Source organism: Agelaius tricolor, unplaced genomic scaffold (genome assembly GCF_023055355.1).
Source record: "Agelaius tricolor isolate 1412-34295 unplaced genomic scaffold, bAgeTri1.0.p SCAF_21, whole genome shotgun sequence".
Lineage (NCBI taxonomy): Eukaryota > Metazoa > Chordata > Aves > Passeriformes > Icteridae > Agelaius > Agelaius tricolor.
Window position 1 is genome coordinate 11,517,553 of NW_027269281.1, and position 27,991 is coordinate 11,545,543.

General features: G+C 42.9%; 1 long non-coding RNA gene across 1 annotated transcript in view; it reads right to left on the bottom strand.

Annotated features, from left to right (window-relative positions):
* LOC139598999 (uncharacterized) overlaps positions 1-13,955 on the bottom strand; it is a 143,551-nt gene extending 129,596 nt beyond the window's left edge. Inside the window, exon 1 of the long non-coding RNA XR_011682127.1 lies at positions 13,528-13,955. This is a non-coding gene — a long non-coding RNA (uncharacterized lncRNA). The remainder of the gene's footprint in view (positions 1-13,527) is intronic.
* Between the last annotated feature and the right edge of the window lie 14,036 nt (positions 13,956-27,991).

Genomic DNA, 27,991 nt, shown 5'->3' on the forward strand with positions numbered 1-27,991 from the left:
ATAAATATCCTGAAGCCATATTGACTACTCTTGATTAATTTTATGTCTTTATTGTGCCTGGAAATGGTTTCCAGGATTAGCTGCTCTATCACCTTCACAGGGATCAAGGTGAGGCTGACCAGTCCATAGTTCCCTGGGTCCTCCTTCCTGCCCTTTTTGAAGATAAGAGGAACATTTGTTTTTCTCCAGTCATCATGTGCCTCTTCCAGTCACCATGATAAATCAAAGATTATCAAGAATGGTCTCATAATGACATCATCCAGGTCCCTCAGCCCTTGAGTGTGCATCCCATTGAGGCCCATGAACTTACGTATGTAGAGTTTGCTTAAGTAGGCCCTGACCTGATCCTCTTCCACCAAACTTACATCTTCCTTGCTCCATATTTCCCCCCAGTCTCTGAGAAACGGGATTCCTGAAATCCCTTAGTTATAAATATGCTATAGTTAAGTGTAGGTGAGTTTGCAATGGTTCTGGTTGCAAAAATAAAGCTATTAAGCAATGTTCTGCCCAGCAGAAAATGACCTGGAGGTGCTGGTCAATAGCAGCTGAACATGAACTAGCAGTGTGACCAAGTGGGCAAGAAGGCCAATGGCATCCTGGTTTGTGTCAGAAATACTGTGTCCAGCAGGACCAGGGAAGTGATTCTTCTCCTTTACTCAGCACTGGTGAGGCCACACCTTGAGTACTGTATCCAGTTCTGGGCCTCTCAATTGAGGAAGGTCATTGATGTGTTGGAATGAGTCCAGAGAAGGGCAACAAAGCTGGTGAAGGGTCTAGAGGATAAGCCCTGTGAGAAGAAGCTGAGGGAGCTGGGGTTGTTTAGACTGGAGAAGAGGAGGCTCAGGGGAGACCTCATCACTCTCTACAACTACCTGAAAGGAGGTTGTAGCTGGATGGGGGTCAGCCTCTTCTTCCAGGCAGCATGTGACAGGATGAGAAGACATAGCTCAAGCTGCACTAGGGGAAGTTTAGGCTGCATATTAGGAGCAATTTGTTCACAGAAAGGGTGATTAAACATTGGAATGGGCTGCCCAAGGAGGTGGTAGAGTCACTGTCCCTGGAGGTGTTTAAGAAAAGACTGGACATAGCACTTAGTGCCATGGTCTAGTTTACAAGGTGGTGTTAGGTCTTAGGTTGGACTCAATGATCTCAGAGGTCTTTTCCAACCTAATTGGTTCTGTGATTCTGTCTCCAGTTTGTTTTGCTGATTGCTATTAAATCTAAGACTTTCTACCTCTCTACTTATACAATAAATGTGCATTTTTAAATTCTAAATAAAAACAACAACAACAAAAAAAGAACAAAAATATTTTCAAAAGTAAAAGAAGAAAATAACTTTCTTTCTCTCCTTCCTCTTAATGAGTGTTAGAGAAGAGAGCAAATACTGAACAGGCATCAAATAGAACTCTGAAACTGGAGCTATTCTTTCCAGGTCATGTCATGGTTGTATTAGTAGGGCAACGTGGAGAATCTGGATCAAGCAATAAAACTTGTGTGAGAAGGGAGCAAGGCAAAAAGCAGGATCACAGCCCTGGACTTCAAGAGAGCAGACTTGGACCTCTTCAGGGATCTGCTTGGAAGAATCACATTGAATAAGACCCCAAAGAGAAGGGGAATCTAGGAGAGCTTGTTGGGGTTTTTTTCAGGAATCACTCCCTCTAAGGTCAAGAATGGTCCATTCCAATGAGCAGGAAATTGAGGAAAGGTGGCAAAAGGCCTGCATGGATGAACAAGGAGCTCTTGACTAAACTCAAGGATGAAAAGTTGTATCAGGGAAAGGAGACTTAAGAGGAAAATGGAATCACTGTTTGAGTGTTCAAGGATGAGGTTAGGAAAGCCAAATCCTGCTTGGAGTTGAATCTGGCAAGGCATGTGAAGGATAAACGTCACTGATGGAGTGACATACTTCACTTGTAAGAGAAAAGTAGTAATATGTTTATTGATATAAACCAGGGATTTAACCAAGTTTGATGTAGGAGTAAAAAAAGTAGCATATGCAACAGTTGTTTAACAAGATTTGATGGCAAGATGCACTTGATTATTTACTGCATAGAGGACAGAGTAAGACAAAACTGTCAGGGAGCCCCTCCTATTAAATCATGAGGTTTGGAAAGGGCCTCCTTGCATTCTAAACTCCTTTCTCAGGGTAGATTAGGTGCGACTGGATCCAGACTTAGTCCAAGACTTGGTCAATGGTTTATGTCTAAAGGATTATATGTGCACAATCAGCCCTTTATATCACTTAACAAAGTTTATAAAGTTTCAGCACACTTATTCACAGTTCCAAGTATCTGATGCAATAAGAATTCTCTCAGGCTTAAGGAGTAACCCTGAGAGGTGTCCCTACCCAAGGGGAGATCCTGGCATGCATCCTGATGCCATGCAGGAGAGCTCAATAGGCCCTGGGCTGTCCACTATTTTTGGAGAAAGATGATTGACTTATAGTCATATTTACATGGTAGTCACCTCTTGCCTCTATGCCATAAATAGCATATTAATAGTTTCTGCATTTGCAGATCGACAGTAAGTAGATAGCGAAGCATTGCTATTAGTTAATTTGTATGTTTTGGGTGGTCGGATTGAGGTTATTTGTAAGCAATAGACACATTAGAGTTAATAAAATCATAACTGGGTGAAGCATAAGATTAAACATTCTGTTGCTGTTGGTGACCATCTACAAAGACTTTCCTGCCAATGGTGTTCTCCAGCCTTCTTCAATCTTTCCAAGACATGGCATATCTCCTCTGTATCATGATGAGCGGTGATTAGGGTTCTATGTCCATGGGTTTGGATACATTCTAGTAGTTGACACAGGTTACTGCCCTGAATCAGTCTCTTCACCAATGAAAGATTTATTCCAATGTGTGGCAGCAGCTCTTTAGCTACAGGGAGCAACACAACTTTCCCAGGCATTGTCCTGGGAAAGGCTGTGAGAAGATCAGAGAAAAGAATGAGAAACAATTCTTATCTTCACTTGCTGCACCTGTTGTTGTGAACATATGGAATGTGTTATGGAGATTTGTTTACCAAAGAGTGGTTTCTTAATTAGCCAATGGTGATGGTGTTTGGACTGGAGGACCAATTAGGTTCACCTGTATCATAACTGTCTATAAAAGCAATGGGTTTCTTAATAAGTATAGTATAATAAAGTGATTGATCAGCCTTCTGTGAATCATGGAGTCAATGCTAATTATTACCTGGCTGGGGGCCTGTGACGACACCAATGGAAGTAGGAAACAGATCTTGACTCAATGTATAATTAAACTGTAACAACTGATAAGACGTTACAGGGGCTGAATAATTCAAGTCGCATCCCATCATTTCAGTAAAGTTAAAAACACAAGTATTTGAATGATTACTTGTATCCATAGTAATGTTATTTACAAATATAAAATCTCAAAGGGTTCTCATACTAACACATCCTTTTCCAATATCTAGAAGTAGTTTCAGGGGTTTCATTGGGATCTACTTCAGAATGTAAAGACAAATGTCAGTGTCACACTCACAAACAAACCCTTGCTCTTCCCGTATAATGCATATGCCAGCATCAACAGTTTACCATTTGTTTCTGCTATCTTGGGCCCACACTCTGTGTTCCAATGGATAGAACATTATTGTAATTTAATCCCAGTGCCATGATTTTGCATATGGTGTATAATAAAGCATTGTGCATTGTCGAGACAAAAGCTATTGGTCCTATTCTTGATGGGATCATAAGTAAAATTTACTAAATAGCACCAGGATTGGAATTCTTTTTCACATTTAGTTGCATTATCCCAAATCACCTTTTGAATTTCAGTGGGCTAGGTGCCATCTTCACCCTCTCTTATGATGCTGCTACCATAGATTGCATCCACAGTTGAGCCTGGACACAACCAAGAGTTAGAAAAATATTATTTTGGGCTGCACCAAGTGCATCCACAATCAATTGGTGGTCCCTTTCATTAATTCTTTCCCTCTGAGGCAGTATATCAGATAAGGGCCATTGTTCAGTTCTCAATGTTAACAGAGAAGACCACAATGGGTGTTCTCATTTGTTTAAACCACTTGTACTCAGTTTATAGTAATATGAACACAGCATTTTCTTTTGCCAGCCTGTGGGGTGCTGTAAGAGAAAAATAGACTTGTTTTAGCATGGACAGATTGTGGCAGGACATCCCCCCTACCACAGAAGAGCTTATCTGCAGCTGGTGCGACAGCTCCAGGCATTCTCCACTCCACATGAAATGATGAGATAACCCAGGCCAGCTCTCTGACTAGTAAATTGTCACAAGCTAGTGAATCATTTCTTCCTCTGTCACCAGAACTCCCAATAAACACCTGGGGGTGAGAACAGATGTGGGGAGATAAGCTAGGGATTCTGGACTGAGAGACATTACTTTTACAACTATAAAAGCTACACAAAATTCCACTGAGGAAAAAGCCTCTTACACTCACCCAGGAAACATGCAGGGGACTTCTCCCTGGAGTTTGGATGCAAATTCCATGGTTACTTTTCTGGGAATTGAGAGAAAGAATTTTATGTGTACCCGATCATCAATTTGGTGGTAAGTTACATTGAATCCTTATCTATACTATTTCTTTGCTAGCTGTAATATAGGTACCTTTATCGTGCACTGTATTTTATCTACTAGTGGTTATTTTTTGTTTTATTCCTGTGTAGTAAGAAGTCTGTTGAAGTCTCATGTCTGTTAAATTCCTTTTGTAATAGACCTAATTGGCCATTATTAAGAATTTGTGAGCGAGCGAGAGCCATCTGGGGTGCAGGCCACCCCAAACAGAGCTACTGCCAGAAATCTGAGTTCAAGGCAGGACTTGTCTAAGCTCTTGCCTTCCCATTCGTAACAACAGGACAGAATGTAAAGAATGTGCTCTACACTGCAGCTGGGGAGAATGGTCCTTCCTGGAGCCTCTGGCAAAAAGTACCTGGGCAGACTGAAGTATGACCACTGGGGTTCTGGAGTTGGGGATACAAAGGATCTAAGGCCTGTTACACCCCAACCAAAAAAGAGATCCTGGCACCTTATGAAGGGGTTTGAGCTGCCTCAGAAGTGATTGGCACCAAAGCCTAGCTCCTCCTGGGACTTCTACTATCAGTGCTGGGCTGGATGTTCAAAGGGAAAGTTCCTTCTACACATCATGCCACTGATGCTATGTGGAGTAAGTGGACTGTGCTGATCATACAGCAAGATAAAATAGGAAACCCCAATTATCACAGTTGAGTTAGAAATTACATGGATAAAAAGTGACACACTCCATGCATTTTCAGAAGGCTAATAACAATTTTATTAGGAACCCATTCCTTTTTATACTCTATTCTGATACAGGCGGACCTGATTGGTCCTTTAATCAAAACACCATCACCATTAGCTAATTAAGAAACCACCCTTTTGGTAAAACATCCTTATGGGAAAACAGCTTGTTAAAAAACACCACCTGAGGATTGTTTCCATTTGATTATCATTATCTCTCTCCAGCTCCCTAAAGCCTCCCAGACCAACTCATGGAAAAGCCTATCTAGCTTTCTCTCTCTCTGACCAGACTGTCACATCCACACCCAATCACCCAGGGATCTTGGAAGTCATCATGAACTGGCCTCAAGGTGATAATTTTGGACTATCATCAGAAAAGGAAGAGGACCAGGTGACATGCTGAGAAGGCCCCACCATATAATCAGCTACCAGAAAATGAAAATCAACGTGTTCTCTTCAATGATGGTTCTGGCTGTATTGTAGGGATAAATAGAAAATGGAAAGCTGCCATATGGAGTCCTACGCTGTGAGTTGCAGAAGTGATTGAGAGATGAGGTGGATCAAGTCAGGTTGCAGTGAGACAGAGTGGAAATTTTCCAGAGTAGAAATCTATTTTGATTTAAGTGAAATGGACATCTTTGAGTTAAGTCTGTAGCTTGAAAACATAGCTGTTTAGTCTGACTGCCTGTGCTTGTAAAAAACCTGTGCTTGGAGAAACTGCTGCCACCGAAGGACCAGAGATAAGGGGGGGGCAGACAGAGAGACTGTTACAGAGAGAGGGCAACCTGACCCAGGAATTCTTTCTGATAAAGAAGAATTAGCGGCAAATGTCACTCCGAAAACAGTAGAATGAATATGTATGAACCTATTGTGAAATTGCATGCATATGTATTTGAGAGAGAGATAAAAAAGGATCTGGAGTTCCCAGAGGTACGCATGTATTTTGAGGGGAGCGGTCCCCACATGCGTCCAGCGCTGCAATAAACATACCGGCTTTATAACTTTCACAAAAGTTGTGGAGTTTGTTTGCTTCCACAAATCATTTTGGTAAAGCCAGCCAGGAGGCTGTCCTCGCAGGGGCAGAGGGAAGACAGACCTCCTGAGGCGCACCCCGGGATTTTCCTGAAGGAGCTCTGCTCGTCTTGGATTGCCTCTTGTGGAGACAGACAAGGACCTGCTGGTGTGCGGAGATAAACAGTATGTATTGAGGGGCCCTGGGGGAGAGAGAGAGAGAGAGATAGGACTGCTGAAAAAGTCACTCAGAGATGTCTGAGTGGGCAGCCTCGTTACTGTACCTGCAGGCAGACCGGTTGATGGATCGACTGGACTAGAAACGGGAGTTCACTGTTTGATAGAGCGACCGGTAGTGACTCTGGGGGCGGGTCGAATGAACCCGTGTGTGTGTTTGTGGTGTCCGGATATTGTATGGTTAATGCATTGCGTGGTTAATGTTAGTGTGAGTGCGTGGTGTATAAAAGAGAGCGAGCGAGTATACCTACAGTGCGGGGGGGTTTCTACCCACGACTGAAGCGACCAAGTGAGACCAAGTGAGGTGAGGTACCGGCTGAGGCAGGCTGTGGGGGCAGGGACCGCCCGGCAGAGAAGTGGAGCAAGTGGAGAAGTGTGGGTGAGGACATGTTTTGTGTTCAAAGGTGGTGATTTGTGTAGATTGTGCACGCTTTAACCGTGGCTAGACGAACCCAAGGGGTTCCTCTGCCCTGGTGGTTTGGACTCGACCCCTGAGAGTTTGTGAATCCTGTGAATTATTGGATAGATAGAGGAGACAAACAAGTCCATTTAGAGGGGCTTTACCAGATTTCAGCTGGTACTATAGTAAGTCTGGACTGGGAACAACCTGCCGTAGATGATTTAGAATTCCCTGGAGTGATAAACAGAACAGCCTGCCTCTGTGGGCAATTCTTGAGAGCCTTTGGTGCACCAAGAGGCTGGCACCCTGCGTGGGTATTATTGCAGTGCGGAGTTTGTGAGAGACACTGGTATTGCTGTTCTAATAGGCATCAGGGCATATGCCCGAAGGGTAAATTAAAGTTTCCTGATCAAGCTGATTCAGAACCTAAGATCTTAAAGCTTGTGTGTGGGAAATCACATCTGATACCTGCCACCTGGAGCTGTGTGTGGGAGGAAGACTGGGAAATGACTGTGAAGCTCTGTGAAGAGAGGTTTGGGTGGAAGCGAGATAGGGAAAAGAGAAGGAGATAATGGAAACTAACCAGAGCAAAGAAGTTCCTTGGGCTAGCCCCTTGGGGTGTATCTTGGCCCACTGGAAGGAAGTCACCAGTAGGGTGGGCTCTGAGAATAAAAAAGATCAAATTCAATACTGCACACGCTGGTGGCCATTATACATGTTAGAGGACAGAGCGAAATGGCCACCCACTGGAACTTTAGATTATAATCCCTTACTGCAGTTAATGTTGTTTTTAAGACGGGAAGGTAAATGGGATGAGGTTTCATATGCTGATATGTTTTTTGTTTTAAGAAATCACCAAGAATGGCAAAGGGACTCTGAAATCAGACCACCCTCGGATCCACTGGTCTTGTCCCTTGAAAAGGAAAACAAGGCAAAGAGAGGGCAAATCTAACGTTGTTGTTCAGCATGCAGTATAAGACAGCAGTGCATGAGATCAGACAAGATTTATCATTCTGAGGAGCAAGAACGAGATACATTTGAGTGGATGAAAGCTCCTCCTCCGAGGAGGGAGGTTGAGGATGAGAATGAAGAAGAAAGGGACCTCTCCAAAAAGGAGGAGGACTCAGGCTGGGAAGGCACATCCACTACAATACACTCCACCCTGACAGTCCAGTTGCATCTAGAACTAGGAGGCAAGCAGTATTACAGGCCCCTCTGAGAGAGGCAGTGGGACCAGAAGGAGGGAGATTAATGATTAAAGTGCCATTTACCACTCGTGATTTAGAGGCATGGGAAAGGATTGCTAGGAATTATTGTATTGATCCGATACTTACTGCCAAACGTCTATGATATGTCATCAAGCACACAATCCAGATTGGGCTGACATCCAGTTACTACTGGATGCTTTCACTGAAACAGAAAAACAGCTGATCTTAAAGACAGCAAGGACTTTAGCAGAGGATCACTGCAACATCAAGCAGATAGATGTAAAAGAATATTTCCCCCTCCAAGACCCAGAATGGGATCCTAATGTATCAGCAGAGGTAAAGAAATTAGCAGATTATCAAGAGTGGATAGCAACAGGGGTGGAAAGAGCTATTCCAAAAACCATAAATTGGTCTGCCTTATATTCCCTTAAGCAGGGGCCTTCCGAGACTCCGTCTGAGTTTCTAGAGCGTTTAAGGGATGCTATGCGTCTTCATACATCATTGGATCCGGGGTGTGAGATAGGGATGAATCAGCTAGTTAATTCATTTTTGGGGCAGTTTGCTGGAGATATTAGACTTAAACTTCAGAAAATCCAGGGGCCGGAAGGGAGAAACCTCGAAGTCTTGCTAGAAGAGGCATGGAGGGTATTTAGTAACCAAGAAGAAGGATATAAACAAGGAATGAAAAAGTTGGTAGCAGTGGTACAGGAAGAAAGGCAAGGAAAATGCAACCAGAGACCACCCAGACAAGGACCACCTTGGCTGGACAGAAACCAGTGTGCAATCTGTAAAAGAACTGGTCACTGGAAAAATCAATGCCCAGAATGGAGACGAGGTGACCGACAAGTGGCTGCACACATACAAAACAACTGAGGAGGAACGAGGGATTCTACCCCAGCGGATCCACTGGTTATAACAATGAGGCTGGGGGAAGAAGGGAAGAAGGTGGAATTTTTGGTTGATACAGGGGCCACATATTTAGTTTTAAATAAAGCTTTAGTACCTGTGGAAAATGATTATATTTTAGTGCAGGGGGCAACTGGCCACTCTGAAAAGGAATATTTTTGCACACCTTTAAGGTACAAATTGGGAAAACAATGGCGTATTCATAAATTCTTGTATATGCCCAATTCGCCAAAGGCACTTTTAGGGAGAGATTTATTGGAGCAGTTACAAGCAACCATTACATTAAAAAAATGGAGAGGTTACTCTGGAGGTGAATGATCAAAAGTACATAGAGGTATTAAGTTTAACCTTAACAGCTATTGAAATCAAGGAGGAAATTGATGAAGAGATATTAAGTCAAGTATTTCCCGGGGTATGGGCCGCTGATGTACCAGGATGTCGCTATAGACCACGACACAGTACAATAATACACAACTCCATCAGAAGGGTGCAAGAGAGAGATTTTATTAAACCAATGTAGCTTTTATAGTTCTTCCAGATATTGACATCCATCTAACACATATACAGTGTCCATTGGCCATAAAAGAGAAACAAAGTTCCCAGCAGACAACCAGGGAGCCACGTCACCCTTGAGCCAGCGAGAGTCCATATCTCCCAACTTTCTCTCCTTCCTCTGGTCTCCATGGTAACGACCTTGGCGTTCCTTCAGGAGAGATATGGGGCTTCTCCTTATCTTCAGGAGGCCCTTGCAATCTCACAGGGACAGCACAGAATATCTTTCCCACAATTCCCCCTTTCGTATTTGACCAGCAAATAAAACTGCTAAGGACTTCTGCAGGGCCCTTGCAAAAATCCAAGCAAATGGAGGATCCGTTCTTCATTCACTTTCAGATAACCAACTTCTACCAACTCCACAACACACACACACCCTCAATCTTAAGGTTCATATATAAACAAAGCACATAAAGACAGATCTTCAAATACCGTTACAGACCTCGCAATTTCCAGATGACACATTTGTAGCAGAATGACACCTTCACCTCTAATCAAATAACTTTCTCCCACACAGAGTCAGAGACCAAGTCATTTGCCCAGTCACCACTCAGAACTAAGTAGCATCCTGTGGTGGTTTGACAGGAAATATGTTTTCTGGGATGCTGTGGTCAGGCCAATTGGTGCTCAGATTTTAATACTGGCACCTAATGTGGGCATTGGGACATTGGATCCGCCTCTGAGAACACGGGGTTAAAAGCAGGGCTCTCCCCTGGGAGGCTCTCTTGGGTTTCCGGCGGGAAGGAGTTCGGGTCTCTCCCCCAGCCCAGCTGCTGGTTGGGCGGGGGGAGGGGAAGCCATGTGGCTGGGAGAGGTAGGCCTGACCCCGGGGGTGGAAGGGTGGAAGAGAGAAGGAGAGACACCGGGAGCCATTGGGCAGCCCCCACCGGAAAACAGAGAGAGAGAGAGAGCCGATGCCTGGGACTGTTTCCTTGAAACTTGATAAACATGTGCCTGTGCCGGCAGCACGGCTGAGAAGAAGAAGGGGGGGGGGGGGGGTACAGCCGGACGCTTGTAGGAGCTTTTAAGCCCTTTTCAGACAATGAAGACTTTACAGAACATTAACCTTTCATAGAAGAGAGATAGAGTGGAAGATGAAGAAGGAAATGGGCAAGTGTGAGAGAGGTCTGGGCAAGTGAGAGATGATGGAAGAATAGAGAAGAATCTTAGTGGGAAGAGATGATGGAGTGGCTTTTGCTGGACTCTTTTTGTATAGACATGGACAGAACCATGTTCCTTGTGATACAGAGACTGCATTCTAGGGGGAGGCAATGCCTCAGGACCAAGAGGGTTCGGTGTGGGTATCCCTCGGCCCCAGGGGGTGAAAAATATGGGGGGGACAGATGTCCCAAAGTTGAGACTGTGCCTTTTTGGAGTGGGACGAAGCATCCTTAAAAGTCGACCCTAGAAGCAGCTCTGGTCCGTGTTCAGTGGTGAGAGCGCTGGACATGAAAGGAAGAGGTCAACATTGGCACTAGAAGGACTCCTTCTCCTCTTGATGAATTGAGGATTGAGTATTCTGAAGGGTGGTGCCGGACTGAGAGTCAATGATTTGGGGGATGTATTGTATTGGGAATTTGGTGGGGAGGAGGAGGAGATGTATTTGTGAAGTTTTCATTTTCCTTGTGTGTTTTTTTTTTTCCTTTCCCTTGTAGTTTAGTTAATAAATTGTTTTTTCCTAAGTGGGAGCCTGCTTTGCTTATTCCTGGTCACATCTCACAGCAGAAACCAGGGAGAGGGTATTCTCATAGGGGCACTGGCATTGTCCCAGTGTCAAACCATGACACATCCACTTAACCTTGGAACTGGTTGCTGCTATCATAACGGGCAACCAACCTAGTTGCTCAAAGTGTGGACTTCAGCTACAAGTTCAACTCCTATGCAAAGGCAGCACTTCTCCCTTAGGTACATTAAATTCCCCTATTTTGGGACCGTCAGAGCCCTGCAAAAGGAGATGGTACAAGACACACTTCTCAGCACTGCCAACCTCTCTATAAGAGAATTCAAGGAAAAGAAGCAAAAGTAACATCCACTAACTTAACTTTTAGAATTTCAGTGTAAGCCTATAACTACCTTTACTCTGTCTTGAATTACCATCTTTACCACACATTCCTTGAAGGTCCATGCTTCCATCCACCTAATAACCAATGCAATTACCTATTCATTTTGCTCTCACTGTAGAACCACTCATCCCGTCCTTTTCTGTGTGCTCCAAATAAGGTTTGACACAACGGGCAGAGACCCATTGAGGGCCATTTTCGGTTAAAACACATGCATATCCTCTTCCCCATGTTACTAATTCCACTGGGCCAGTCTATTTTCCTGCAATTAAATCTTTTACCCAAACCTTAATACCTTTCTTAAAGTTTGGCTGTTTTGAATTCAAATATGAAAGATGGTAGAATATAGGAGAGACTTGTAAGTCAGGTAAAGGACACAAAAAGTTTAAGACATAAATGGCTTTGTCTAATCTCACTTGAGGCGACTCCTTCTGCATTCCCCTTTTTTGTTTTTGTACCTGGCGCTTCAACACACCATGAGCACGTTAAGTAATTGCTTGGCCTGTCGAAGCATGAGGGATACCAGTAGAATGACCAACACGCCTGGCACGAAAAACACTTGAAATCTCTTTGAAACATACGCCAGGCCATTATCTGTCATTACATGTGATGGAACGCCTAAGATGGAAAAGGCGTGGCAAAAATGACGAATAACATCCCGGACTGTTTCACCTGCCAATGCTGAGGCAACCATGGCATGAGAAAAGGTGTCAATTGTGACGTGAACATACGTTAAATGGCCAAATTCAGGCATTTTTGTAACATCTGTTCGCCATTCTTGCAGAGGGAGTAAGCCTCTAGGATTAGTGCCGTAATATTGTGAAACATGAGACATATGACAATCAGGGCAAGAAGAAATAATTGACTTTGCTTCACTATGTGATAATTTAAATTGCTGCCGTAGTGCCTGACCACCCTGATGAAAAAATTGGTGAGATAGAACAGCTTGCTGTAACACATTAGGCACCGTTTTTACTGCTGAGGCAGCCACAAGGGGATCCACATAGATGTTACCTTCAACAAAGAATCCAGGTAGCGATGTATGGCTACGAATATGCACAATAAAATAAGAATGCATTCGATTACGAATAATGGTCCACAATTTCAACAACATAACAAATAATGGTTTCTCCTTTACATTATACAACACAGCTTGATCCACCTGCTTCACTAAATTAGTAACATAAACAGAGTCAGTAACTATATTTACAGAGCTAGGAAATAAGGTAAATGCCAAAAGTATGGCACAAAGTTCAATTAACTGAGGAGACCCTTGTTGAACCATTACTTCATGTTCCCAGTGGTCATCTTTCTTCCAGGCTACAGCAGCCTTTCCAGTTTTTCCAGATCCATCTGTAAAAACCGTTGTGCCTTCCACTGAAGAGCAAAGTTGTTTCCCCTGAAAAGGAATCTCCTTAGTAAAATTCAAAATAGGATGAGATGGTAAATGCTATGCGATTTGACCTGTAAAAGAAGATAAAGCAGATTGCAGCTCGTGATCATTTCCAAAACACCACTCAAAATACCATTGTTGTACTGGTATGACAATAGTCACAGGATCACAACCTAAGATTTCATGGCAGCATCTGTGACCTTTGATAATGATGTCTGCACAAAGCTCATAAAGACTTGGATGGTTTTTCGGGACCTGAAAGACAAAATTATCCACTCCAAAATATGCAATTTATCTTCCCATTTGTCATTCCATTGACACAACAATCTGCATGTGTCGAGGTTTAGGGCAAATTTGGAGGAGAATTTCCAAATTAGGGCCCCTCCAGTAAGCAAACCCACACAGCCCCTCCCCCCAACCGGTTCGGGAAGGATTTCTCGGAGAGGAGTGGAAAGAACCTATTTATTTAACAAGCACAGCACCCCCCAGCACACAAAATGAACAATACCGGATGACACCACTCTGAAAAAAGATGACAAATTCAGAAAGTCTCTCTGGGGGTGGTCACTCTGGTCTCAGTCCCTCCGGCGCTGGGGCTGCTGCTGCAGGCCAGAAGGTGCAGGATCTTGGTGTTTCTCAGGTCCCAGTCTGGAGCAGGTTCGAAATGATCAGAAAAAGGAAAGGAGAAACCGTCCAGGAAGAAATTGGACAGTTTAGCTGAACTAGCTAAAGAGCAAAAGCAAGCAGAAGCGAAGCAAGCAAGAGCGAGAGAGCAAAAGCAAAAAGCAAAAGCAGCAAAAGCAAAAGCTGCAGTCTCTGTGTCCCGCCAGGCTGACAAGAAAACCAAAACAAAACTTTCCCTCTTCAGAGCCAGTCTTAAAGGTACAGAACATAATATCCAACATTAACAGAACACATGAATGGGGATACAAGCATCATAACGTCACCCTAGGACAGCATGGTATTTCATTATCTCTCAAAATTAATAATTGCACACCAATGGAAACATCTATCCTGGTAACAAATTTAGATGTCAAGGCCAATTCAACTTCTTCTACAGCCTTTTTTGCTGTGGCAGTCAAATGTGTCTCATCGGTAGAGGAAGTTATCCCGACAGTAAGTCATACAAAGGTCTCAGTTGATGATTGGTTATCCCCAAGTATGGCCTAAGCCAACCTATTGCACCAACCAATTTCTGCACATCAACAGCAGTTTTGATATCAATGTCCAATTTTATAGGTTGAGGCACAATTTGTGTATTGGTGGTTATCAACCCCAAATATTGCCAAGGCATCTGTCTTTGGACTTTCTCCGGGGCGATAACCAAACCAAGGTCTTCTAAATTTTTCACAGCACTTTGTTTGAGAGCCAACAATTGTTGTTTATTTTCAGAAGCCAACAAGATATCATCCATATAATGATAGCAATAACAGTTGCTAAATTGCTCTCAGACCTTAGATAAAGCCTGTGCCACAAACCACTGACAAATACTCGGAGAATTTCTCATTCCTTGCGGCAAAAGAGTCCACTGATATCTTTGGGCTGGTTCCTCATGATTTAAAGAAGGCACCGTAAAGGCAAATTTCTCCTTATCCTGATCAGCCAATGGAATTGTATAAAAGAAATCTTTCAAATCAATGATAATTATTTCCCATCCTTGTGGAATCATTGTAGATGTTGGGAGACCTGATTGTAAAGCACCCATTGCGGCCATCACAGCGTTTATCCACCGCAAATCGTGCAAAAGTCTCCATTTACCAGATTTCTTTTTTATTACAAACACAGGTGTATTCCATGGGCTAAATGAGTGTTCAATATGTCCAGCGAGTAATTGTTCTTTCACTAAGCTTCGCAGGGCAAGAAGCTTTTCAATAGGCAGGGGCCACTGCTCAATCCAGACAGGCTTATCTGTCAGCCATGTCAGGGACACAACCAGACGTTTAAAGCCCTGCATCCCAGTGGCCCCCATTAAAAATCCATAGTAATTTTAACACCCCATTGGGTTAAGCAATCACGTCCCCATAAATTAGGCTGAGCATTAGTAACATATGGCCTGATGTTAGCTTGTTGGCCTTCTGGATGTGTTACAGTGATCGCAATCGCAGATAAAGCACCAGCAGTTGACCCACCTAACCCAACAACTCCAAAGGTTGATTGAGTGAGGGGCCATGTTGGAGGCCAAACAAGCTGTGAAATTATCGTTACATCTGCTCCTGTGTCAAGTAAACCCGATATTGTTGTAGTTTCTAGGTGACATCCCTTAGCAGTGACCAAACATTGTATTACCGGACGCTCATCTGTCACCTTTTGAGTCCAGAGAACCTGAGGTGGTCCTGTAGATCCAAAACCTCCAGTGCCACAACTCCGGTCCACTACAGTTGGAAGACAACTCATAAAATGAACAAGTTTGAGCAATACAAGTACCTTTTTGAATAACAACAGGAGGTTCACTAACAGGCACCATAGCCTGAATTTGTCCCACATAATCAGAATCAATAAGACCCAAATGGACATTAATACCTTGAATAGTGCTACTAGATCTTCCCATCAAAAAGCTCTCAAACCTTGGCCTATAGGACCATAAGCATCAAGAGGTACTTTACATATACCTCTTGTCAAAGTAGTCACTGTTTCAGCTCCCGGTATATCAATCCCCGCCAAGCCTCTTGTGGCCCCTGTGTATCAGTCACAAAGGGAGATCTTTGCAGTGCTGGCAGGGCTCGTGATTGTCGTCGGGGTATTTGTGTCTCCACGCGCCCCTTCGTGTTCTGCTTCCAGTTTCCCTGCACTTGTCGACCACCTGAAAAAGATCTTAACTTACAAAATTTAGCAATATGGCCAAAGTTGCCACAACGATGACAAGGCACTTTACTGGCCCAAACGCCCCTAGAGTGTGCACATCGTTCAGCAGTTTGAGGGCATTGGGTCTTCACATGTCCTGATTCTTCGCAAGCAGAACATCTGGGTGAGGACTTCATGACTCTTGCTAAAGCAGCCATTTTATGTTCAACTGAACCGACTTTTGAGCAAGCAACTACAAGATCAGACAGCGAGGGTTCTCCTGGTAAAGAATCAATAATTCTCTTACAATCGTCATTAGCATTTTCTCGTGCTCGCTGTCTGCATAATATTTGCGTCAACTTATCATCTTCTACTTGCTTCTCAAGGGCTGCAGCAACCCTCTCCACAAACTGCAGAAAAGGTTCCTTCACCCCTTGCTGGATGGTAATATACCTCAGTTTAGGAGCTGCCATCTCCATTGTCTTAAGCAAGGCACTCATACCCAGATGCTGGGCCTGTGCAAGAACCAGGGGGTTCCATCTTGCTTGAAAATCCGGGTTAGAAAATGGTCCATTGCCCAGCAAGTCATCAGCTCTCACAGCGTGATGTGGATCCTGCTGAGGTAACTGCAAATTGTCCAAAGCTACCCTTTCAACCATTTGTTTCCAGGTAGCTTGAAACACACCATACTGCACTGGTTGAAACAGAATCGTAGCAAGGTGAACAATATCATAAGGTGCAAGTACATCAGCATTTAAAACACGAATCACTTGCATCACCTGTGAAGAGTTAACACCATACTGGTCTACTTTGACTGAAGGTCCTGTAGAACCCTCCATGCAAAAACCTGATGGCTGTCTTCTTGTCCTGAATTAGGAGCAGCTTTGAAAACAGGAAAAGCCACAGGCCCCCCAGAAGCAGCAGCAGTCATCCCCATCCTTCTAGGTGGACCTATTTTCTCTAACAAATTCCAATCTCCTTCTTCAGCTGCTTTCATTCTTACGTGCTCCCAAAAGTTCAAAGGATGTCGAGGAGTCACAGTCACCTGGCAGGGAGGCAGAGTCCAAGAAACAGCAGACCTGGATCTGCTACGAGGTTTAACAGAAACAGACTCCTGTGTCTTTTTAGATGTACATATAACCGGCAGTTCATCTTCAGAGCTGTCACTAGACAGGGCAGGACACAGTGTTAAGGATTGCATTTGTTCGACTAATTCGGGAAGGAGGGGGGGCAGACGGCTCAACGGGGGGTGGAGCGGAGGCAGACAGCTCGAAGGGGGTCAGAGAGGGGGTGGCTGACTCAAGGGAACATGAGGAGGAGGCAGACGACTCGAAGGAGGGCAGAGGCGGGGTGGACAGCTCAAGGGAAAGAGGTGGGGGCGGGGGGAGCAGCCGATCCACGGGAGGGTGGGGGAGGGAACAGCCGACCGAGGGATGGGCACGGGAGGGGCAGCTGACCCCCGGGAAGGTGCAGGGGGAGCAGCTGACCGAGGGTAGGGGGAGGGGGGAGCAAACGGCCCAGGAAGAGATGGAAGGGCCAGTGACCCAGCCTGTTTTTCACTTTGCTTCTTCTGTGACTTCATTTTTGCTAGTTGCTGTGCAGGCATGAGATATTTTGGTCTAGCACTCAACTCTGCCAACTGTTGAGCAGGCAAAATACACACAGGTCCAACATAGTCTTTAGGAGATAAATACTGCGGAACAGTCTTAGCCTGCCGTTTGATTCTCACGATAGCAAACCCTGGGTGAAGCTCCACAGCAGCTGCCGCAACCTCCTCAGGGGGAGATACATCGACAGGCTCAGCCTCATCTTCCTCCTGTTCCTCTACTCCAGTTTCTTGCTCCAATTCCTCCTCTCTATCTTGTTCTACTTTCCATTCCTTCAATGCCTCATACAACAGCCTCCAAGTAGCAGCCAAATCAACAACGGTCTTATCCCCCTAGATATCACTTCCCATAATCTCTTCCCAACTTTTTTCCATGCCTGGACACTGAAGGCAGTGTTGGCATCAGCTTCAAAGTCCTGTGATTTGCACCATATCAGTAAACTGAAAAGCGCATAATCAGAAGATTGGACATTTTTATTTTCAATAAAGCTTTCCACGTGGACAAAACAGTCATTTTCTCCTTTGATAAATTATTTCCCATTATTTTTCCCAATCGCTCACCTCAAATCAGACGTCTGAATTAGGTCCGGACCTTCGCAGTGTCCCTGCTGCCTTCACTCATTTTTTAGGGTACCCTTCAACTTTTTTTTTTTTCTCTCTTTACAGTCCCGTTATAATCACCTGGTTTAGTGTTTTAGACCTGTGAGATGCCTTCTTTTTCCTCCCTATCCACGAAGCCAGCCAGAAAATTTTTGCATTCGAAAGGGAAAGCCCTAAAAGTGGGCGCAAAACCCAGCTCACCTGGTCGAGATTGCCCCAAGGCTTCAAAAATTCCCCCACTCTGTTTGGGGAGCAACTTGCAAAAGATCTGGAGTCCTGGGAAGCTCCACAGGAAGAAGGAAGGATGATCTTCTAGTAGCCACTCGGACGAGGGAAGCCTGTGTGGCATGGACAGTAAGCCTTTAGAATTTCCTAGGACTCCAAGGATACAGAGTATCAAAGAAAAAGGCACAGGTAGTGAAACAGAAAATAATCTACCTGGGGTACGAGGTTAGTGCTGGGCAACAGACTTTAGGGCAGGCTTGCAAGGAAGCCCTATGCCAAACCCCAAAACCCCAGACAACAAAGGAACTCTGAACCTTCTTAGGCATGGCAGGGTGGTGCCAGCTGTGGGTTTATAATTATGGACTGCTCGTCAGACCCCTCTATGCTTTTATTGCCAATGGAAACAGAGATCTCCAGTGGACAAAAGAAGCCACATGAGCCTTTCACCAGCTAAAGAGTGCCCTCATGTCAGCTCCAGCTTTGGGATGTCCAGATGTAAGTAAACCATTCTTTCTATTTTCCCATGAAAGCCAGGGAATTGCCCTGGGAATATTGGCTCGAGACTTGAGTCCATACCAGAAAGCAGTTGCTTACTTGTCCAAGCAACTAGATGCAACAGCCAAAGGATGGCCAGGTTGCCTCAGAGCTGTAGCAGCAGTCGTGCTGAATATTCAAGAGGCATGCAAGTTTTCCCTGGGACAAAAAATGACTGTGCTAGTGTCCCACACAGTGTCCGCAGTACTGGAAGTAAAGGGTGACCACTAGCTTTCTCCATAGAGGTTTCTGAAATACCAGGCCATCATGGTAGAGCAAGATGATGTAGAGATAGTAGTGACTAATATTGTCAACCCAGCTTCTTTTCTCAGTGGAAATCAAGGAGAAGCAAGACACCACAATTGCCTAGAGACCACTGAAGCTACTTACTCCAAATGCCCAGACTTGAAAGACACTCCTCTGGACTGTGCAGAGACCTGGTTCACTGACAGGAGCAGCTACATTGCCAATGGAAAGCGACATGCTAAGTACACAGTGACTACATGCAGAGAGGTAATAGTGTCTGGACCCTTACCAACAGGTACCTCTGCACAAAAGGCCGAGATAAATGCACTGACCCATGCCTTAGAAACAGCAAAAGGAAAAGAAAATAAACATCTATACAGACTCGAGGTATGCATTCAGAGTCGTGCATGCACATGGAGCCATCTGGAAGGAGAGGGGACTGCTAACCTCACAAGGAAGGAAGAGACAATCCGGCTGCTGGAAGCAATTCAGCTGCCTGAAAAGGCATATTAAGGCACACCAGAGAGTGAGCTCAGAATTGGAGGAAGGAAATGAGCTGGTGGATGGAGAGGCAAAGAAAGCAGCAAAAGGTGAGGTAACTACTGAAGGAGCCCTAATTCCAGATGGACAAAATTCCCTTGAAGGTGAGCCAGAATATAATAAGAGAGATAGAAAATTAATTGAAAATCAAAGAGGGATGTATAACCAAGAAGGGTGGGCTACCATTGAAAAGAAGCTGGTAATCCCTTCCCATTTATTGTGGTCACTAGTAAGGGAAGAACACCAAAAAGCATAATGGGGAATAGATGCCCTATACACCTACTTGATTGAAAGAATCGTTGCTTGGAATTTATATGCCACTATTACTCAGGTAAACCGACAGTGTGATCTTTGCCTCCAGAATAACCCCAAAAATATCCCCAGGCCAAAACTCGGTCAGACTGGGAGAGGCCATGGGCCTGGACAGCAGTGGCAAATTGACTTTTCAGAACTCCCAAGGAAAGGGGGGTATCGGTATTTACTGGTACTGACAGATACATTTTCAGGGTAGCCAGAAGCATTCCCCACCAGAACTGTCAAAGCTCGAGAGGTAACCAGGGTATTATTAAAAGAAATAATACCACGCTTCGGAGTTCCAGCCACAATATCCTCAGATAGAGGATCACATTTCATTTCCAAAATAGTGCCACAGCTTAGTAGCCACCTGGGCATAGATTGGGAACTTCACCCTCCATACCGCCCCCAATTAAGCAGCCAGGTGGAGAAAATTAATCATTTGATTAAGCAGCAAATTGTAAGACTGGGGCAGGAAGTTAATCTACCCTGGCCCCAAGCTTTTCCACTGACACTATTGCAAATTCGAACTAAACCTCGAGCTAAAGGACAGCTGAGTCCTTTTGAAATACTTTATGGAAGACCATATGGAATACAAAAGGAATATCCACCCACATTGGGGAGGTAACACTGGCCGCCTACATGGTGGCTTTAAGCAAACGGCTCAGAGAAATTGAGAAACACGTGGCTGGAACTCAGAGCAGGGAGTTAGATGGGCCAGTACATAACATGCAGCCTGGAGATTATGTATATGTTAAGTCTCTTACAGAAAAGACTTTGGAACCACAGTGAGAGGGAACGTTCCAGGTGCTTCTCACCACCTTCACTGTAATCAAGATTAAGAAGCATAAATGCCTGGATCCATCACTCTCAAGTGAAGAAGGCCCCAGAAGCCCCTTGGAAAGTGACACCAGGAGACAATGAACTGCGATTAAATCTTACTCGGGCAAAATGAGTATATTGCGGTCAGGGGTAGTTCATACTTTCACTTACAGAATTGTTTTGTATGTAATTATAACTGAAGTTTTAGAACTACACAGTACCTCTATCCAAAGCGATGCTGAATGGCCTTGGTCCCAAGCTTTTAATCAGTATACTAGATCCATAGAAAAACTTTCTGAGATAAAAGATCTAAACCTATCCACTGTAGTAATTCATTAAGATCAGGTATATGAGGAGCAGGAGTGGCAGGAACGAGAACTGTAGACACTTCAAGAGATCAAGAGAGAAGAAATCAAAATAAGGTGCTAGGTGGTCAATGAGATGGCTTATGAGAGACCAGATGCAATTAGTGTCTCAACCTCTCCTGGTGTACACAAACACCAGGAAGTTTGTGATAGCCTAAGTGAATCAGACTGTTGGTGTAATTTCACCTTAATACAGCCTGTAGAAGTGACTTGCCTTTGGGCTCGAGATGCTATCAGGCTCTCATTTAAATTTAAAGTAGACACTGCACTTTTTACAACAGCAGGACCTTATACAACCCACAATAAGACTCAGATAGTTCAGACTCAACCCAAACTTGAACCTGAAGTATATTAAATAGGTCCCCACATAGTGAGGAATGTGGGTGAACAACAACTGTTTTTCAATCCAGAATGGTCTCTCAAATGTGTTGATTTGCTAATGCAAATTAACATCTCAAAAATCCAACCAGCCTGCTCCTCTTTCCTAAGAACATCCTTTGAGGGCTGGACAACATGGTTACAAAGACAGGTATACCTCAAAAGCAGAATAAGAAAGGGTCTAACTGGGGTATTAAGGACAGGATTAGGAGTTTTAAATGGAATTGATTCAGAAATACTCATGAATAAACTGGCCACTGCAGCAGGTGGCCTAACAGAATTGAAGCAGCCTTTACAGTAATCTCTATTGGCATTAAGAACTAGCCAGTGGCAGATTTCAAAAGTACTGCCAAAGTGAGAAAAGGACGGGGACCAAGACCACAAGTTAATAGTAGAAGCACTTAGTACAGTTCAAGATAATGTGTCTTTAGCTTTCAGTTGTATACAAGCACAGTTATGGATGCAGGCAACAGCAGCTCTGATCATACGGGAAGGTAGTGAAGGTAATTTTCCAGCTGAAATTCGGAAAATTGTCTGGGATAATGCGATTGATTTTGAAAGGAAGTTTCAATCCTGGTGGACTATGGTAAATTTCACCTATGATCCTGCTTCTAATGTGGGCACTGCCTTTGTGCTTACCATACGTAATGCCACTGTTTACGTTATCCACCCCATCATTGCACTAGGATTAAACCATGAAAAAACAGTACGCAACCCTTCAGAACATAGAGTGTGGACATGAAAGGTGAATGAAAAGTGGCAAACAGTAAACTTAGAATCCTGCATTACTAGAGAACAGATGGGATTCATTTGTGAAAGCAATACTATTAATGCCCAGGATGTGTGTCTAGACACTGAACAGAGTATTTGCCACTTCGAAGTTCATCCAGTCACTGATCAGAAAACTGTGCTTGTATATACTGGAAAAGGTTGTGTGTGCCTGAGAACTGCCTGTGCTGCTGTAAAAATTGATAGCAACGATGTTATTTTGTCTAGCAGAAATCATTCTAATTATTGTATTTGTTATTTTGTTAAGATTATCGGGTGTGATTTTTCGTACTTGGCCCCAGTGACATCCCACCAGTTGATTAAAACCAATTATACAATGTATCACAAACTATCACCTACCCCTATTGGGATGGACCTTACATTGGTAAAACAATTAATTAAGCACCAAGACCTACTGGGGATCTTGAAAGAAATCCAAGAAAGTGGAAAGAAAACCTTAATTACTGTCCAACATTATACAAAAGAAATAACCAGAATTCTACAGAGAATAAAACAAAATGCGGATCATCACTGGTGGGATGTAATCTTTGGATGGTCACCAACTGCAAATGGAATCTTCACTAAGTTGTGTCATCCCATTGTAGTTTTGTTAATATTAGTTAGAATAAGTTTAAGATTATCCATTATATTGCTAATTTGGAATTGGAGAATACTACAGCGAGTAGCTGTGTTAACCTCCTTATCAAACATACATGGTAAAGCATTAAGAGACACTTATTGACGTAAGAGTTTCCATTAAGTAAAAGAATTTACTTATTTTCTAGAAAAGGGGGGAAATGAGACAGAGTAGAAATTCTCCAGAATAGAAATCCATTTTGATTTAGGTGAAATGTACATCTCTGAGTCTGTGGTTAAGAAAACATAGCTATGTAGCCTGACTGCAAGGCCTAGGTTTAGGGATACTGATTCAATGAAGGACAGAGATAAGGGGAGGGGAGACAGCGGGTGATAAAGAGAGACAGAGAGACTGCTGTAAAAGCAGGTCAGCCTGACCTAGGAATTCTTTCTGACAAAAAGAACTATCGGCAAATGTCACGCGAAATTTGTAAAAATGAATACGTATGAACCTATTGTGAAATTGTATGCATATGTATTTGAGAGGGGGATAAAAAGGGACCTGAAGTTCCCAGAAGTATGCATGTCTTTTGAGGAGAGTAATCTCCGCATGTGTCTGGCGCTGTAATAATGAACATACTGGCTTTACAACTTTCACAAAGTTGTGGAGTTTTTGGCTATCTCTGCAAAACACCAGAGTTAAGAAGGCTTCTGCTCCTGAAACAAATGAAAAAACAGACTGATGCGGACAAGAACGTGATTTAAATGATTCTTCTTCTGTGCCTAAAAAACTGTTCATAATAGTTATAATAATTCTTCTTTGCATGATAGCTTACTGCAAAACACTACTGTTGTTAGATATTTACTGTTATTAAATACATATTATTAGTAGATATTTAGAATAGAGACTCAACAAGGTAGAGGCCTTGTCAAGCCTCTAAAGGGGGGGAATGATGCCTTAAGTTTTAGCTTTTATATTTTTCAGATCCTGTACTGCATTAGTGTATAACTCTGAACTTCATATAGAGTGTTAGTAAGTTCTCTTCACATTTTGGTCAGACAAAACAATCCTTTCCCAGATGGGAGCCAAGGTCATCTCAGCCTCAGGCCCGAAAAGTATAAACAAAAGTGAATCAAGGGAATGTGACTTCATTAGCTGAAGCTGTAATTGAACAATTAACCTCTGATATAGAAATAGAACAAACTTATATGTCTGAAAAATTGGTGACTATTGTTCATCTTGGGTGTAGCTTCTGCGAGGCTCCTGCACTGCCCAAGGTGTACCCTTTGAAGGCCTTTCAATAAATACTTACTTTATTTTCTAACTGTCTAGCCTCTGTTCTAGGTAGCCTCTCCAAGGCATCAGTGGAGTCATCGTCCCTGGAGGTGTTTAAGAAAAGAGTGGATGTGGCACTGACGCCATTGTCTAGTTGACAAGGTGGTGTTAGGTCTTAGGTTGGACTCAGTGATCTCAGAGGTCTTTTTCAATCTAATTAATTGTGTGATTCTATGAAGAAATTCTTCCCTGTGAGGGTGGTGAGACACTGTCACAGGTTTCCCAAAGACGTCGTGTCTGTCTCATCCCTGGAAGTGTTCAAGGCCAGGTTGGATGGGGCTTTGAACAATCTGGTCTAGTGAAAAGTGTCCCTGCCCACAGCAGGGAAAATGAAACTGGATGACCTTTAAGGTCCCTTCCAACACAAAGTGTTTTTAATGAAGATGTTAATAAAATGACAGAATTGTTGAGACCATAACAGAACCCATATGATAATATTTAACATACCCCAGAATGGTGAGGGGAGTAATAAAATATAAACCTAAAGCATTTATAGGTAAAATGGCTTGCTTTGATTTAAAAATATCAAATATAGTAATCTCTGGCATTATATTTTCATCCATCAAAAGCACAGGTTGTCAGAGAAGAGCAATTTCAGGTCATATACATCCATGCAAGCAGCATGGTTTACTTTAAACAGTTTCTCAGACCTCTTTGAAAAGCAGTGTCTCCTCAAAACATTGACAAAACAGTTGAAGTACTTCACTACAGATGTGAATTGCTTTTAGAGGAAATCCAGGAGGTTAAACCAGGTCTTAAAAATAATTTTTCAGCACTATATATCTCAGATGTGAGGTATTTTCTAAGTTGTAACAGCTCTTTTGCCATCTAAACAAGCAGTTTCCCAAGAATCATTATAGGACTTGAGGGAAGAGTCAGACAAAGAAAAGTTATATTTATTTATATTACCCATTTCACTTGAGACTAAAAAACCCTCGAGGTCTTTTTTTCAAGTGTATTGAGTTTGCATGACCTGGTTTGGGGGCATTCGTTATTTTAAAATGTTTGTCTTCCAGAGACTATGCATGCTGAAGCCCTGCTTCCTGGGAAGTGTCTGAACATTTCTTGCTGATGGGAAGTAGAGATTAACTTTTCCCTTTGCTTATGCATGTGTAAACTTTTGCTTTTCTGGGTTTTTTTGCTTTAGTAAACTGCCTTATCTTAACCTGCAAGTTGTTTTCCATCTTATTGTCTCTCCCCTGTCCTGCTGGGAAGCAGAGTGATAGAGTGGCTTGATTGGCACCTGGCATCCAGCCAAGGTCAACCCACTACAACAAGTTTCATGTCTTGCAATTTAAGGGGAGATGCATCCCAGCCTATCAAGGGTAAAACCAGATCAGCCAAAACAGTTTTTAAATCCAGGCAGAGCCAGAACAAAAGCTAATTTTGAATAACCTTTTTCTTTTTTTAAATTGAAATGAGCCATTTTCAAGGCCACATTCAGACAAAAATATTGGAAGGGCTAAAATGGCACCCCCCCCCCCCCCTTGAATGAAATGCATTCATTCAAGAAACACAACAGTGTTGACTAATTCTAATGCCATTTAAGAATTATTTACTAATATTTATGTTAACAAAACCAGAAGAATTAAGTTAGCATACAAAGAATGGGGAAAAAAATGTAAAGGGCATAGATTAGTTGGAATATTTATTTAAATGGTCTATGGAATGTTAGACTTCAAGAATATAAAGGATACTGCTTGGTCCATCTCTATGGACCACTCCTACAGACCTGGACAAGGATTCATCTGTACAGATGCAATTTCATGATCAATGAGTACAGACACTATTGCTTAAGAATGATCACATGTCCAAGTACATAATTCCTATAGATGGGTAATACCATAGAGCAGAATTAAGGTAAACTTTTACATTATTTCCTGTTCCTTGTCCCAGGGTGATATTTTTAATGGTTCAGATTTGTAAAACAAGTTCAAAAGTAACAATAATGTTTACCAATGAACAAACTGCTGTCCTCATCTTCAAATTTGAAACATGGCAGGGACGGTTCCTAGTTGGCTCTAATACTTTTCAGTGCCATGCAAGGAAAAAATGTTTTTCTGAACAGTTCACACGCAGATTTTATCACGATATAATTGGTCCTCATCCCCTCCAAAAACAAGAACCATAATTTTATTTTTATCAGCACTTTCCCAACTTCTACTGGACCTGAACACACTGAAGTTGAGCAAGACAACAGTAATTTAAAATACACATAGAGCATTGTTTCATATAATATTTAGCTGTACAGAGAAGTGTGCCCTCTCCCAAAGAAGCCTTTGCCTCTTACTATGCATTTTGCTAGTCCTCTAGCTAGTTAGAAAATATTTAATGCTATGAAATACTTTTTGCACTTCTGAAATTTTATTTAAATTAGTTTAAAACCATATTTGAACAACATACTTTAAAAAACTGTCTGACTATTTCTAGTCCTAAAAGCTCTTAAGGAATTATTGACACAGACTTTTCATATAGCAAATTTGTTCTAACAATACAGAGATATTTTAATAAAACCTAAGTTGAATAAGAAATAGGATCAACAGATCAGATCACTTAACAGTCCCCAAAGATACATGGAAAAATAATTATAATAACTTACAAGGGTATTGGTTGCATGCAGATGATGGGAAGCCCAGCAAGGGCTAATTTGTAGGTTATTAGAAAAGTTAAAGAGCCAAGAAGTAATTTGGGATGGGGGAGGGGGCAGTGTGAAGCATACCTAAAAAAACTAAAGCAGGAGCACATGGATGGTAGCAACACACAGGCAGAGGTCTCTATCACCCCCTTGTAAGCCTGCCTTCCTTGTACCAGTCTTAAACCAAGCCTCTCACTTGGCTTTTTTTTCCCAGATTTCATACATATGTATGCTTCCTCATAATGCTCAGCAGTAGTCTCATGTCTTCTCCAAGATCTGTAGGGGAGAAGAGGGAAAAAATCATAGAGAGCAAGAAGGAGGACAAATTACAACCTTGGTTAAGACACAAGAATTATCAGGAATGCAAAGGAAAGAAAGATCCTGGTGCAGCTAGGGCATCTTCCAAAAAATTCAATTTTGTGTACATTCCAATCTACCCACTCTTTTTTTTACAGGTATTGGATGTCCCTTCCTTATTCACTTCAACTTTCATAGAGAAGCCTAAATCATAATTTTGAAAATAAATTTTTTTCATTAACTTCACAGCTTGCTCCTGCTCCCAACATCTACAGGCTAAGTTTCTAACAACCAAATGAGTTACTGTTGAGAATAAACAGAAATGTTCCACAATTTCATATAGTAGATATTTACTTGGCAATTTTCTTAATGTGTGTTTGGGAAGCCAATGATTCTAGACAGCTGAACCAGCAATTCAACTACTAAAGAAATGGCAGTTTCATAACTATGTTACAGTCACACAGGTATGTTTCATATTTCAAAATGCAGAGTAGCTGCTGTTGTAGTTTGACACTGGCCCAACACCAGGCACCCACGAGCGTGGCTTGCTCACCCCCCCACCCCCCGCTATAGCTGGACAGACGAGGGAGAAAAGAAAAAAAATTAACAAAGGCTTTGTGAGTGAGATAAGGACCGGGAGAAATATTTCAAGGGCAAAGTAGGCTCAGCTTAAGGTTGCAAAGTGAAATTTATTACTAACAGAATCAGAGGAGGATAAAGAGAAGTAAAATAAGCCCTTAAAACACTTTCCTCCCCAGCCCCTCCCTCCTTACCACGGACAGCACAGGGAGACAGGGCATGGGAGTTTACGTCAGTTCATCACCGAGATTTTCTTCCACTTCTCTGGGAGAGGAGTTCTTCCCCCATGAGGCCATGGGGTCCCTCCCATAGGAAACAGTTCTCCGTGAACTTCTTCAGCATGGGTACACTCTCACGAGCAGCAGCCCTACTGCACCTGCTGCAATGTGA